The following is a 16,084-nucleotide window of genomic DNA, read 5'->3' as shown; positions in this document are numbered from 1 at the left end:
AGACCACCACGTACCCTTGGTGCAGTGATCACTCCACAAGTTCTTGTGAAGTGTGGGGGGTAATGATCAAGATTTAAGTCTCTAGAAGAGAATTTCGCATACATATACACTTAGATTAGGTTAGAGTATAATTTTTATTTTGTATAAAAATAATTAAATCAATAAAAGTTATGTAGTAAAATTTATAGTTGTGGGGTCGGAAAATTTATGACCCTGGCCCACTTTACATATTAAGGCCCAGGGCTTGAGCCGAGGAGAAATATTGCCGAAGACGTATTATGAAAGTCCAAAAAAGGCCTAAGGATATGGCTGAGGACGATCTTATGCTCGACACCCCATAGATCCCCTAAAGGAAAGGACGAGCTCAGTGTAGGAGCAGACCAAGTGAAAAAGCTGCTAAAACTGAAATAAAGGACTCTGTGTCTATCAGGTCCATACTCTTCATCATGCTCTTCAGCTTTTGCAACCACCCCCAACCACTCTAGGTATGGGCTGATAGGACAAGTCTTAACCCCAGAAAGTGGAGCTTACACGTGGACACTGGAAGAAGGGTAAATGCTAGTAAAAAAGGGAAAGAGAACCAATTGAGTTGGACAGGCCGTCTCCCAGACCAAAAAGTCTTAAAGGAGAATAATAAGAACACTGAGCTCCTCGGACGAGGTCTAAGGACCGGAACCACTCAGGTCGCACCGGAAGAAGGCTATGCTAGACACACCAGGTTCACCCTCGTGTAAATTTCCATAGAAACCATGACTAACCGCTGTCCGATGACCAAGGTCTAGTTTTTCAAGCCCACGCTCTACAAATTATATTGTTTAGGCCCTTAACGTGCGAACCCAACATCATTTCGGGAGTCGTTACAAATTGTGTCCTTACAATTGGCACCTTCTGTGGGAAAGGCTTGTGCATTGGCATAGACTGTGGGTCGAGCTCCTGTCAACCTAGGGCCTGCGAAAGCCCCTCCATTACTTCCAGCGGCCTGGTGTTGTTGCCTTAGTATAAAGTTCTACTAGGGACTATGCTTCGAAGCACTAGCGACAAGGATAGTTCTAGGGGCTTCCGCCATCAGTTCGACGCCCCGTGCCTTGGCCGAGGGACTAATCCTCGGTACTTAAAAGAAAAATTATAAGTTTTGGACAGAACCAAGGCATTGCATGGTCCTCGGACTCAAGCTTATGGGGAAACCAACTACTTAAAAGAAAAATTATAAGTTTTGAACAGAACCAAGGCATTGCATGGTCCTCGGACTCAAGCCTATGGGGAAACCAATTGCTTAAAAGAAAAATTATGAGTTTTGGGCAGAACCAAGGCATTGCATGGTCCTCGGACTCAAACCTATGGGGAAACCAACTACCTAAAAAAAAAAATTTATTATTATTATTATTAATTAATTGTTATTATAACTTCTTAACAGAATCAGGGTATTGTATGGTCCTCGGACTCTGACCCATGGAAAGATTACCCATTAAAAATTGGGTTAAGTCCTAGACCGAATGGAAGTCCCGGTCTATCCTCGGATCCTCAATTCTAAGGGAACTAATGCAAACGAGTGTTTAGGCCCGGTATAGCCATACCTCGGTCCTCGGACCAGATGCCAAAAACGATTTAGGCCATGTGTTACCAAGAACGCGGCCAAGCCCCTTAGTACTCGCCAACCCTCTCGGATGGTTTATTTTGGGTTACTCATTCTCGGATGACTGCCTCACGCACAATACAGAGCATTCAGCTGTTATCTCGGTTAGTCTCGTATGTTTAATCTACTGTAGGTTGGTATTATTATGCTTGATAGTCTCAGTAAGTTCAAAATAATAGCTTTTTGTTAACAAGGGTTTCAGCCCTAAGTATCGTTCAAAAAAAAATATACACATATGAAATACATCCATTCACAAAGTAATTACTACAGAAAAGAAAGAATATGTAGAATAAAACAGAATCATCTTTTATTAAGACAAAGAAATAGTACAACGTACAATGAGGGGCTTAAGTAAGCATATACCAAAAGCTAACTACAGAAGCAAAAAGAAAAAGATACAAGGAAGAGATAAATCCTTCAAAACTCTACTCTAGTAGAGATGATGCATGACAGGATGGCCCCATTGATGGAAGAGAAGAAGAAGCAGAAGAAGAAGTAGAAACATCAGGGTGGCCCCAGTGATGGGAAAGAAGAAAAAGCGGAGGCAGAAAGAGGCACTAGTGAAGGAAGAGAGGAGGAAGCAGGGATGCTTAATCCCCGCATCAGCTCTGACTCCTAACACGCAGGTGTCATATTAGCAGTGCTCGAGAGAGAGCAAATGGTACTGACAACGAGAAACCCCACTGCTGTCGCACCAAAAATCTGACGCGACCAGCACTTGCTTCGAATTTTGACTGAAAGAGGTGGAGGCATCGCTCCCACCTTGTAAAAGCGGAGAACTGTCTTGAGTCTCCGTCTCCCCTGCCCTGACCACGTCATCTTGAGTCTCGGAAGGACCCAGTGCTTCTGGAGCGGGTGTGGTTCCTTCACCCCCACTCGTGCCTCAAACATATCACTCTCTAAGGTCTAATTGCACTGGCAATGAAAACTTTGAGCACAGCTGAAGGATTAGGAATTTGAAAGGACTGAAGGGTCTGGACGTAAAGGGAATGACCTTCTACCTTGCTTCTTATATGGAGGGCAAGTTTGTGGCATTTAATCTACGCAGATTTCCAAGAAGTGCTACAGACGAGACAGTTTCCACTCAACTCCTAACACCGTCTACAACCGTCGGATTTGAGTGGCCTCGTGAAGGGAACATATTAAAGACGCGCCTCGAGCACTGAAATGGCGAGGACGCGGCGTGAGTAAATCTAAAGGAATGTCTCATAACCCGGTGCATTTCCCAGGCAAATGAAGAGACATTGATATTAATGAAGGATAAAGCTAGGTAAACCGTGATAAAGACCTAGCATCATCAAAATCCTCCTCTCCAACCAAGAGGTCGGACAGCAGGATTTTGAGGGGCTAATGTGGGGTCGGAAAATTTATGACCCCGGCCCACTTTACATATTAAGACCTAAGGCCTGAGCCGAGAAGAAATATTGCCGAGGACATATTATGAAAGTCCAAAAAAGGCCTAAGGATATGGCCGAGGACGATCTTATGCTTGGCACCCCATAGATCCCCTAAAGGAAAGGACGAGCTCAGTGCAGGAGCAGACCAAGTGAAAAAGCTGCCAAAACTGCAATAAAGGACTCTGCGTCTGACAGGTCCATGCTCTTCATCATGCTCTTCAACTTTTGCAACCACCCCCAACCACTCTAGGTATGGGCTGATAGGACAAGTCTCAACCCCAGAAAGTAGAGCTTACACGTGGACACTGGAAGGAGGGTAAATGCTAGTATAAAAGGGAAAGAGAACCAATTGAGTTGGACAGGTCGTCTCCCAGACCAAAAAGTCTTAAAGGAGAATAATAAGAACACTAAGCTCCTCGGACGAGGTCTAAGGACCGGAAACACTCAGGTCGCACCGGAAGAAGGCCATGCTAGACACGCCAGGTTCACTCTTGTGTAAATTTCCATAGAAACCATGACTAACCTTTGTTCGATGACCAAGGCCTAACCTTTCAAGCTCACGTTCTACAAATTATATTGTTTGGACCCTTAACGTGCGAACCCAACATCATTTCGGGGGTCGTTACAAATTGTGTCCTTACAATAGTATTTTTAACATTTTCCTATTTGAATTACTTGTGATTAGTAACACGTCTATTTGTAAGATCTATTTATTTAAATTTGTCTAATCTCTATCTCTAACATTACTTAATTCTTTGAGCCTTCTTAATAGTAAAAAAAGATGTAAACTAAAATGTTTTAATATCTTCCAAAAATATTTATATATAAAAAATTAAAAAAATTAAAAAATTTGCCCCCAAATTTGGGGTCTTCTCTAGTAAGGGGGCCTAGGCAATAGTCTAATTGGCCTAAGCCTAGGGCTGGCCCGGAGTAGGAGTAGACTGTGGGTAGTGGTGGTGGGCTGTGTGAAGTGGTGGTTAACTAGGGTGGTGGTGGACTGTATTTTTTGTATATATTTTTTCATATTGTTGTAGTTTTTATGTTATTTTAATGTGTGGTATATGTTATTTTATTGTATTGAATATATTATTTTATTGTATTGTTTATATTATTTTAAGGGTAAGACGTAGATACAGTACTTAGGTGTTGTTTCTTAGGTTCCCCTTTTAAGATTTTGCTATGTGGATTTTACCTCATGAGATTGAAGTGTATTTTTTAGTTAAGTAGTCACATGGCTCAATCTTAAGTAGGGAACCTAATGAACAACACCTAAGGTATTGTACCTAAGTTTTGTCCTTATTTTATTGTGTTGAAAACTAGAATAAAACCACTTATGTTGGGTATTTTGTAAAGTAAGGAAGTAAAATAGATAAAATAGCTTTTCGTAGAGTCATACTGCTAAATTTATGGCTCCACCAATGTGGATGCTCTAACATGATACTTATTCCACTCTCACTTATCCTTTCTCTTTTCTGACACTATCTAAGAAGTTACTTTATTTATTATATCATTTCACTTTACAATACACTCAACATCTCAGTTTTTATTTTTACATACACCACCTTAAAATAATACCGTATAAACAACCTCTTTTTTTTTCCCTTTTTTTTTTTTAAGAAGAATACTGTATAAACAACCTAATAAAAATAGGATTTTACTAATGTGTACCCTTAAGGCACACATTAATTTCTATTTTTGAAAAAAAATTTCTCGAGAATTGAAAAAGTAATGACAACTTTTTCAATCTCCGAAAAAATGTTTCCAAAAATAGAAAATTTAGAGCACACATTAACCGGACCCATAAAAATAATATATCAATAAGTAAACAATAAAATAAAGAAAGAGAGAGACAATAAAATATAATTTTAAGAAATAGAAACTTGTTACAGTAACGTCTTACATATAAGACGTTACTATTGCTTGATTGTAAATTTTTTTACAATTGGAAGCCCAGGTAACGCATCTCTTTTGTGGTTTGATGCTGTAAAATAAAAATAGGATATTTGGAGTTTTACAATCCCGATACTAATACTCAAGCTGGGCTTGGCATGCCAATGTTCTTCTTTACCTTGCTCTTTTTTTAATTTTAACCACCTTTTACCATCATAGTAGCTGCCCTGCCCCAAGTTCATCTAGTTGCAAACTCTTACTTCATGGAGCAACAGTCTTTCTGCTCCCAATTCTGTGAAATTCGATAATGGATCAATTGCGAGAATCATACTTGTCAGTGCACAAATAACATCTGCTCCAGCTCAACTAAGTTATGCCCTTTGTTTTTGGTTGTGGCTTCTTTTGTGATCAACCATGCAACAGTTTTCTCTTTGCCATTTTCACTCTTTATTACTACAAACGGCACTGGTATGAAATCTATTGGTCCAATTCTAGTATGGTCTGCCAACCCAAAGAATCCAGTTGGCGTTAATGCGACCTTGAAGCTCACTTTAGAAAGAGGTTTGGTGTTACAAGATACTGACGGAACCATAGCCTGGTTGACAAACATCAGCAACAAATCTGTGCCTAGCCTAAACTTAACTAACATGGGCAACCTCATGTTGTTGGATGTAAATAATGCAACAATTTGGCAGTCTTTTGATCACCCAACTAACACTCTGGTTGTTGTGCAAAAGTTGATGGCAGGGCAAAATCTCACTATGAAGCGGAGGATTGTTTTTGCTCTCTCTCACCCATGAAGGGTTGTCTGCTTATATCAATTATAATGCTCCCCAATGCTATTTTTCTTATAATACAAGTTATTGCAAAACCGGGTATGTTCAATTTCAGTATCAAAGCATCAGTTTCTTCAAAGTTGATGATGATCCATCACTTGAGCCAAAAGGTTGAAATACCCATTTTTACTTCCCAGTACATGAAAATTGAGTCTGACTGACGTGAGAATTTATAATAGCCAATGGAATGAAGTGAAAGATGTTCTCACAGGATTCATTGGCAGCTCTGGTTACTCTACCGTTTGCGGCAATTATGGTATTTGTACAAGCTATTTTCGGCTAATCAATGACAAGCTCCCTAACCATGGATATGCTCCCTATTTACTCCTAGCAAATTACCCGCCAAATGTAAATGTGAGAATTTGTGAGAGAAATTCTGTGTTAGTTTGGATACAAAACGTGTTAGCGTTTGTGCTTGCGCTGCGTTTTTGTGTGGGTCTCATGCACTGTTCACAAGACTCGCAAGTATGGATTTTAGTAAATTTTTCTTTAAAACTAGGTTTCACGGCACTATTCACATATTTAAAAATTATTTTGCTACCGTATTTTTAGTTTTCAGTAATAAGCAGTATCCAAACAGACTCTCTATATTGCATTAATTAGAAACTGAATGTACAAGAGGTATATATATACAAGGACTGATAAAAAGACTTGAGTTAACTAATTCCTAACTAACTCCACATCATACGGATCTAACCCCTACAATCAATTAGATCATTACACGTGTTTATGCATAAAATATCTACTAATTGAACTAACTTTAAAACTACAAGTCCTATCAGCTGCTTTAGAGTAAACAAACTTGTCGTATAGCTGTCACTGTTGCAACTCTTCCAATTCTCTGTTTTGGTGCTCTGCCTCTCTGCTTGAAGCATCATCTTCAATCAATCAGTGCTTGTTTAACCTTCAACCTTCTTCAACCTGAGTCTTTAAGCTTGTCCTTCTGATAGTAAATGCAGACCACTGACATATAAGTTTAGAGAGTTGCAAACAGGCTTTGCTTAAAAGACTGTTCATGCAAAGTTGTAATTATAATTCAAGCAACCACGTGGGGAATTGCTATTTACAATCCCATATTTTTTCACTGATGTCCACTAATGAAAGTCAAGAACCTTAGTTTAAAGTATACATCAAGGTGCAGAATGTTCCTCCTAGACAGCAAAAACATTAGCTTGAAATAATATTAGGATCAAGCTTTGCATCTTTCTTTCTTCTATTTCTTTTAATTGGAATATTTGTTTTTCTATTTTAGAGAAGCTGAGGATTATAATTTAGATCATGTGCCTAGAATGCCCACAAGATATTCTTATGATGATTTGCAAGTCATGACAAAAAATTTTAATAAGGAGCTCGATGCAGGAGGATTTGGCAAAGTTTTTTAAGGAACTTTAATCGATGGCACTAAAGTCACTGTAAAGCATCTTGATGGTTTAAGTCAAAACAATAAATCATTTTAGCATAGATTAAGACAGTCAACATTCATCATTTCTGTAAAGTTGTAATTTTCAATTATATTTTGTTGGCTTTAATTTCTCGTCAAATTTGATTGTATTTCTTCAATTTTTCCCCGTATGTTTGTGGGATTTAATGTAAGGGGTTAGTGTGTGAAATTGGTGAAGAACTATGAAGAACAGAGCAACTTGCGACTTGTTCACGACTTTCTTGTGAGTAGACAACTTGCAAAAGGCCACGTGAGAAGCACATGCTGAAAGTTGAAGAGTAAAGTGCTAGAGGGCCTTTCGCTACTTATCTCGCAACTTGGCCAACTCACAAGATAACCCGCAAGATGCACTGCCAGCCTGTTTTGTGTGCTTTTCTCATTTCTTTACCCACACTATAAAAGCCCACATTACCCATAAAATTGTAAATAGAATCTTAGAGAGAAAACCCTAGAAATCTATTTGAGAGTTAGAGATTGCACACCCACAATCCTCTACAAAATTCTCTTAATTTTCCTTTACTCCTACCTCTCTAATTCCATACTATTGAGAGGTTCTTAGCCCAAACACATACCACACCTAATCTAAGTGTTGTGAGCTGTTTTGGTGCCTTTGGGAAGTATTGGATGAAGCCATTCATTGGTGGATGCAAGCTCAATCCCACACTCTAACTTCAATGATGGGAACAACCTCCGCACTTCGGTGCTCCAATTGGAGCTAATTGCGGGATTCGGATAACTAGTGAAGATATGACTCGGTGAATTCTATTGGGAGTTGGAACTTGAAGGTTCAAGTAATTTGGGTAGATTAGACTTGAAGGGTCTTTTTGATATCCTTGTACTCCAACTTTATTCACTAATGGATCATTTCATCTTGGAGGGCCGCAAAAAGGTTTTTACGTCGAGCACTTCGGTTTTCCTTTCCTATAACACATCACCGTGTTATTTGTATTTACATCTCTCTTCCTTTACTCTTTGTGCTTTACATTTAATTGTTTAGTATGTATGTCTATGCACTAGAGAGTAGTTCCGGTTGATTGCGTTTTGTTTGCTCTTATTCCGTTCTTAGTTGAGTAGATTAAAAGCAATTAAGTTGTATCTTGAAAATTTGGGTCTAAACAAGTTTTAGTAGTTTTGATTGAACTTTCAATTTCAACTTGGTGAGACTAATTGGATTTTGTGCTAAGAACTCTCATAGCTTGTCTAAGAGTACATGTCTAATGAGTATTTAGATAGATGGGTATTTGACAAAAATAATCCTGATATTTTGTTTGATTGACAGCATAGAAAGAAGATCATCCTTGACATAGCAAGGGAGATAACTTATTTACATGAGGATTGTAAACAGAAGATAGTTCACTTGGAAATAATTAAAATCCCAAAACATTCTTTTAGATGAGAACTTTAATGCAAAAGTTTTTGATTTTAGGTTGTCTAAACTAGTTGACCGTGAAAAAAGCCAAGTTGTGACAACCATGAGAGAGACTCCTAGTTATATGGCTCCATAATGGTTAAGTTCAATAATTACAAAAAAGTAGATGTTTATATCTTTGGTGTAGTGCTCTCTAAAATAGTTAGTGGAATGAGAAATCTTGATCGCTCATAGCCAGAAGAAGCAATGTATTTACTTGATCTATTCAAGAAAAATATTGAGGTTGGATTTGGATGATAAGTATAGTGAGAATATGTAATTACATGGAGCAGAAGTTGTGAATATAATGAGGGTTGTTGCAGCATGGTGTTTGCAAAATGATTTCACAAAAAGGCCTTCCATGTCCATTGTGGTTAAGGTTTTGGGGGGTGTTGCGAATGTTGAATATAGATAAAATATAACTAAATACGCATAGCAAGTACCAATAGAAACACAACCAAAACCACTCAAGAAAATAAAATCCCCAATTTATCCCATTGTGTGCATAGCTTGAGCAAAGAAAATCTCTCTACTTTTTTTTTTTTTTTTCACTTACTATGCTCTTACACTATGTTTCTCTCAGAATTTTGAACTGCTTGCATTCTCACAATGTTTCAGACTCTACGTTAACAAAGGAGAAAGTCTAGAAACACAAAAAAAATGCAACAACATTTTCATAACATTTTTGTTTTCAGTTGTGGTAGTTCCAATCTAACATTTTATTATTTAATTTAAATTTATTTTGACCAATGAGAAATTCACATCTTAGTTGTTGTGAAAATATTGTCAAGTGATTGGGATTAAGAATTGGTGCAATAATACTATTGCATCATGCAATTATTATCTCATGTGAGATGTAAAAAGTGGTAAGATATTTTTTTTAACAACCTTTTTAACTTTTTACTATATTAGCTTTTATGTCTCTATGTGAATCATTGCACCGAATATTGTATCCAAGGAACAACTTTGATCGAATCAATATCTTTCTTTTCTTTTAGATCTTTGTTGAGGTACAAATTTTCGGGCCTTAATTTAATTAGCCCACTCACAAAAATACCCACACAAGCCCATAAATTACTTTGAGCCCACATAATTATTACCCATACATATTACCTAAATAGTCCTTATATTATTGGGCTCCCATAAATATCCCTTATATAAGACCCATAAATTGTCTTGGGCCCTCTCACAAATACTACCCATTATAGCCCACATATTATCCAACTTGGATTTACACACAAAATACCCATCATATTACTACCAAAATTGGGCCACAAAGTTATGCTATCTCCATAACAAAGCCCAACATCATTTAATTTGTGGGCAAAATCCAAAGAAATCTCAAACTCTCTTTAAAGCCTGTTGCTACATGGCACTCTAAAGCCCGCTACGATGCAGCAACTCTAAAGCCCCCTACGATGCGGCAACTCTAAAACCCGCTACGATGCGGCATCTCTAAAGCCCGCTACGATGCGACATCATTAAAGCCCGTTACGATACGGCAATATTTTTACAAAACCCTACAAAGCCCAAATACTAATTTGGCACTATTTTTACAAAGCCCAAATACTAATTTGGCACCTACTCTATAAAGCCCAAATGCTATTTTGGCACATATTTACAAAACTCAAATATTATTTTGCATACACTAAATCCCTTACTCATGGGAAATGTAATTACTTATCTCTCAAGAAAATACCTCTCTTATAATATTTATAAAAGCCTATGTATATTACCCATGGCAAAACTACTCATTTTTGTAGGGGTAATCAAGCCTAAAGAAGCTCAATTACAAAGCCCAGCTGACCCAGCTCAGCTCACATGCAAAGCCTAACAACTGGGGCTCACATGAGCTGACTAGCCTAATTTCAGCATAGCTCAATAGTTGGAGCCCATTGCCATCAAGTCCTAGCCTGTCCAATTAGATTAGAAGAGGACACGTGTCCATTAGGGGTTAAACCCTTCCCTCACAAGCTAAAATCCCATCACTTCTCAAGTGACATAAAACTGAAGTGATGTGACAGAAAGTTGGGAAAGCTTCAAGCATCTGTCCCTTCTTTCTTCTCCAACTCATTTAGTCAAGGATTAAGAGCAACCATGACTAGGCCATTAAAGCTCCTGAAACAACTTCAAATCAGCTTATTTTCATACTAAAAATGTGTATTCTTTGGTTCATGGACCAAGTGCATGAACCTCAAATAGGGAAATTTAGGGAGATATGGTTTGGAGGGCACCAAGGGAATCCCAGCAGATTTTCCAACAAAGGCTCAAAGGTTGACACCTAGCTTAGGGTGGTCCAATTTACTCTAGGGAACTCTAATTCTAACAACAGCACAACTAAGATCCTTAGCCTAATGCATGTTCTAATCCCACCAGCTAAGGCCAATCAGCATTTAATGCTAAGTCAGAATTCCAGCTATTATTACCCAAAACAGCAGGATCCTTCTAAAAGTTGAGCTTACCACTCTTAGCTAAAATCCCAAGAACGATTCTCTAAGGATTTTCTGAAGATTGAGGAAGATTTAGCAGAGATTATTTGCCAATTACCCCCCTCAATCTCAACTATAAGAAAAACCCTCCATTAACACTTAAGGAGACACTAAGATACACACCAAGAAAGAACTCTTCCTAAACCTCTCTGTTTAAGTTTTCTCCAAGCTATAGCAAAGTCCTAAGCTACTGAATTCTTAGTTTCAAGCTTAGAAACTAAGTCAACCAACTTCTAGCTCACAAACACTCCTCATAGCTCTGCTCATAAACACTAATCTACTTCCAACAGAAAGCCCCAGCAGCTTTATTATACTCTCTCACTCATTACTCATACCACTCACAAAATGATTCTTCCTACTTACTACATATACTATATCCACAAGCATACTTTGACACCATAATGATCTTGCTGCGCTAACTAGGATCTCTCTCTTTCCCTTCATCTCACACTAAGTTTTCCTCATTATTTGTTATAATGGAACCCATGACATTCACTTATTCATTTACTATTAATGGTTATGATGTAACTGTTACTATAGAATTTTTCCCTCATGTTGTTGTATTAGAAGACTCTTCCTCAGAGCTAACGGATAACGAGTCTGAAAATATGAATATTTCCCTTGATTTGTGAAATAGCTAACAGTTGAAGTTTTATTCTGTTCTGTCTTACTTTACCGCTGGGTCATTTACTGCTGGGTCATCATATTGCAAAAACATTTTACCGCTGAGCTATTTCTTGCAACATGTTTTTTACTCATGATGACATGTCTGCTGTAGGGATCGTTTATGGGCCATTCTTGTCAGTTCCAATCTAGGCCCAAGGCATAAAATACAGTGAATTCTTTGGACCTTCACCGATAGCCTTTGGGTCGTGCATCAAACCCATCGTCGAGTTTCAGTTTAAACCCCCCAACCCAACACAAATCTCATTTGTCAGGGGGAAAACTTTTTCACCCCCGACAATCTTCTTTTTGTTTTTCTTTTTTAAAGAAGATTTCAACTTATGGCGTTCATTCTATGATAATTATTCCTATCTTCAAGTTAATATACCAATCAGTTTTTAGTGTAAAGGAGTTCAAACCCCAAATCTTTTATTCGACGGCAAAAAACTTTACTTGTTAAGTTAACTAGAATTTATCTTCTTTTTCTTCTTCATAATCTAGATAAGCTCAGCTTTTCATAAATTAGAAAACGAATGAATAACTTATCTAGCTTCTTGTTTTTTGCTTAAAATATTGTAAATAAAAGCTAAAAACTAAATAAAATAAGCTGATTTTTTTTTTTTTTTTGGTGAAAGTAGAAAATAAAAACTAAAATAAAAATAAAAATATATTGAATGTGAAAACCACAAACAATAATATTACCATTGAGTCACTGACATAGACAATAATATAATAATAAGGGATAATTATACTTTGCCTACCTGTGATTTGCCTCTAATTCTATGTGCCCACCCGTGGTTTAAATTTTGACACTTTACCCACCTGTGATTCTCACCATTACCCAGCCGTAACCCACCTCTCCACTTTCCGTTACTCTAACACAAAATAAGTAAAAAACAATAACCAAAACGGATCAACACACTCCCAAAACTCCCAAAACTCACTCACTCCTACAATGGGCTTCGCTTGAGACGAGCTCGAGAATATCACATACTTTCCCATAACAAAATATCCCCCCAAGATAAATCCAGACCAACATATAAATTTAGAGAGTTGCAAACAGGCTTGCTTAAAAGACTATTCCTGCAAAGCTGTTTTTTATAATTCGAGCAACCATATGGGGAATTGCTATTTACAATCCCAAATTTTTTCCCTGATGTCCACTGATGCAGGACAAGAAAATTACCTCAAGGTATACATCAAGGTGCAGAAAGTTATTCCTCGGCAAAAAAAACATTGGCTTGAAATAATATTGGTCTCCAGCTTTCCATTTGTACTGTTTCTTTTAATTGTATTTTTCGTTTTTCAACTTTGAAAAAAGAAAAGTTCATATGAAGCGGAGGAGTATTATCACTACAAGAAATCTGGGTTTAGGTGGCGTTTTTTTTAGCGACGTTTTTAAATTCGCCACTATAATAGTAAATTGTGACGTTTTTCTCAAAACATCGTTGTAACCCAAAACAATAGCAGCGTTTCTCAAAACGCCGCAAAAGGTACTGTTTTAGCAGCGTATTTTTTGTTTATAGCGACGTTTTCTAAAAACGTCGCTATAGTTTTTAAAGACCTCCCACCATATTTTCAAAAAAATTTTGAGGAAACAAATAGTGACGTTTTGTATAAACATATAGCGACGTTTTTAAAAACGTCGCTATATTCTCCTCCAAAATTTTTATCCTCTTCCCGTTCAAAATTTCACTGTGTGGGAAAGTTCCCACCATTTCTTCTTTTTGTTTTGGATAAACATACAGCGACGTTTTGGATAAAGATATAGCAACGTTTTCAAAACGTCGCTATATGTTTCCCTTTCAAAATTTCACCAAGTGGGAAAGTTCCCCCCTTTTGTCCTTTTTTTTTTGGCCTCCTTTCCTTACACGTATTTTCAGTCCTTTTTCTTTCTTGTGACTCTTTTTCTTTTTCAAACAAACTTCCCTTCCCTCTTCCATATTCTCCCCCCTCTCACCCTTATCACTTCTTCACACTTAGCTATTGCCAGCTGTTGCTGCCGCTGCGGTTGCCACCGCCAACTTATTCATGTACAAGTTCTTCCCTCTCTAGCCACCACCTACTGCCACTACCATTCTTTTTTCCCTCTTTTTTGGTGTTCAAGTTTCTTTAAAGTGTAAGTCTTTGTGTTTTGGCTTATGGGTTGGCTTTGATTTGATTTTTCTTTAATGGGTCATGGAGTCTTTGTATTTTGGCTTATGAATTTGCTTTGATTTAGTTTTTCTTTAATAGGTCATGGAACTTTTGTGCTAATTTTTTTTTTTTGTTTGCTTGTTTTGGTTGGAGCTTGGTACAGAAAACTCTTATTCAAATTTGGATTTTTGAGCAAAAAGTCTTAAGCATCAAAGGCTAAATCATTGTAAGTTTATGTACAAGTTTGTAAATCTTGGTTTTTTTTTTTTTTTTTTTCTACAATTTTTCTGTGGTATGTAGATTTTGAATTTTTTTTGTGGTTTAGATAGCTTAAAATTAATTTTTTTTAAAAGCTCACTACCCACTAATGTGTAAATAATCTCAACTAAATGCTCTTTATATGTATATAAATATATATATATATATATTTATATATTTATTGTTACTAAATTTTCAAGCACCATGATTCATTAATATTGGACATTTGATATTGTGGAATAATGATGATAGGTCTATTTGATCTATTATAAGCTTATGGTAAGCACATGTTAGTTATTGTTGAATTTTTAGTAGTTTTATATAGCATTTAATTTTTTTTTTTTTAAAAAAAATAATGAGTAGGTTTTGCGACGTTTTAAAAACGTCACTAAAAAGCAAAAGGAAAAAGCTTTTGTGACATTTTTGAAACGTCGCTAAATGTATTTTCTTATATTATGTACGAAAATGTTATATTATTTAGTGACATTTTATAAAACGTCACTAAAAGGTTCTGAACGCCAATAAAGAGTACCTTATAGTGACGTTTTTCAAAACGTCGCAATAGACCTATAGCGACTGCTCTATTGCGACATTTTCAAACGTCACAAGAAAAAACGTCGCTGTAGGCCATTTGTGTCTATAGCGACATTTTTTGGGTTTTTAGTGACGTTTTACAAACGTCACCTAAACCCAAATTTCTTGTAGTGTATTTAGATCACGTACCAGGAATGCCCACAAGATACTCTTATCATGATTTGCAAGTAGCAACAAAAGAGTTTAGTACGGAGCTTGGTGGAGGGGGATTTGGCACAGTTTTTGAAGGGACTTTAGTTGATGGTACTAAAGTTGCAGTGAAGCGTTTTGATGGTTTAAGTCAAATCAAGAAATCGTTTTTAGCAGAAGTTGAGACAATTGGCAGTATTCATCATTTCAACTTGGTAAGACTGATTGGATTTTGTGCTGAGAAATCACATAGACTATTTCTTGTTTATGAATACATGTCTAATGGGTCTTTAGATAGATGGATATTTCACAGAAATCCGAAGACGTTGCTTGATTGGCAACATAGAAAGAAGATCATCATTGACATAGCAAGAGGACTAACTTATTTACATAATGACTGCAGATATAAGATAGTTCATTTGGATATCAAACCCCAAAACATCCTTTTAGATGAGAATTTCAATGCAAAAGTCTCAGATTTGGGTTGTCCAAACTAGTTGATCGTGAACAAAGCCAAGTTGTGACAACTATGAGAGGGACTCCTGACTATATGGCTCCATAATGGTTGAGTTCAGTGATTACAGAAAAAGTAGATGTGTATAACTTTGGTGTAGTGCTCTTGGAAATATTATGTGGAAGGAGAAATTTTGATCGCTCTCAACCAGAAGAAGCAATGCATTTACTTGCTATTTTCAAGAAAAAGATTGAGGAGGACCAATTATTGGATTTGGTTGATAAGTACAATGAAGATATGAGTTTACATGGAGAAGAAGTTGTGAATATAATGCGGGTTGCAGCATGGTGTTTACAATATGATTTCAATAAGAGGCCTTCTATGTCCATTGTGGTTAAGGTCTTGGAGGGTGTTGTGAATGTTGAATTAAACCTAGATGATTTCTTCTTGAATCCACCTTTACCAAACACAAGAGCTGGAGTTCATAACCAGGAAGTGCACGTTGCTACTACTACTCCATTATTGCCTTCAATTCTATCAGGACCGAGATGACCTTTTACCGTACCAAATGAGGTAATTTTCATCCTTTTAAAGGGAGCTTTCAACCCATGTCATTCATGTCATTTACTATTGTTGCAATGATGTACACGTGTTTATTCTATAGGTGACACTGAAATTTAATTTTGACTTTTTGACTTTTTGTTAATACATAGTATTGTTTTTGTAAGTTTGTAATGAAGTCGCAGTCTTGCTGAG

The 16,084-nt window shown here is 37.0% G+C and overlaps 1 pseudogene; it reads left to right on the top strand.

Annotated features, from left to right (window-relative positions):
• Positions 1-2,154: 2,154 nt before the first annotated feature.
• LOC115995162 lies at positions 2,155-15,880 on the top strand (annotated as a pseudogene).
• The last annotated feature ends 204 nt before the right edge of the window (positions 15,881-16,084 follow it).

The sequence above is a fragment of the Quercus lobata genome, chromosome 1, assembly GCF_001633185.2.
Source record: "Quercus lobata isolate SW786 chromosome 1, ValleyOak3.0 Primary Assembly, whole genome shotgun sequence".
Taxonomy (NCBI): Eukaryota; Viridiplantae; Streptophyta; class Magnoliopsida; order Fagales; family Fagaceae; genus Quercus; species Quercus lobata.
This window is presented reverse-complemented; position numbering and strand designations above follow the sequence as displayed.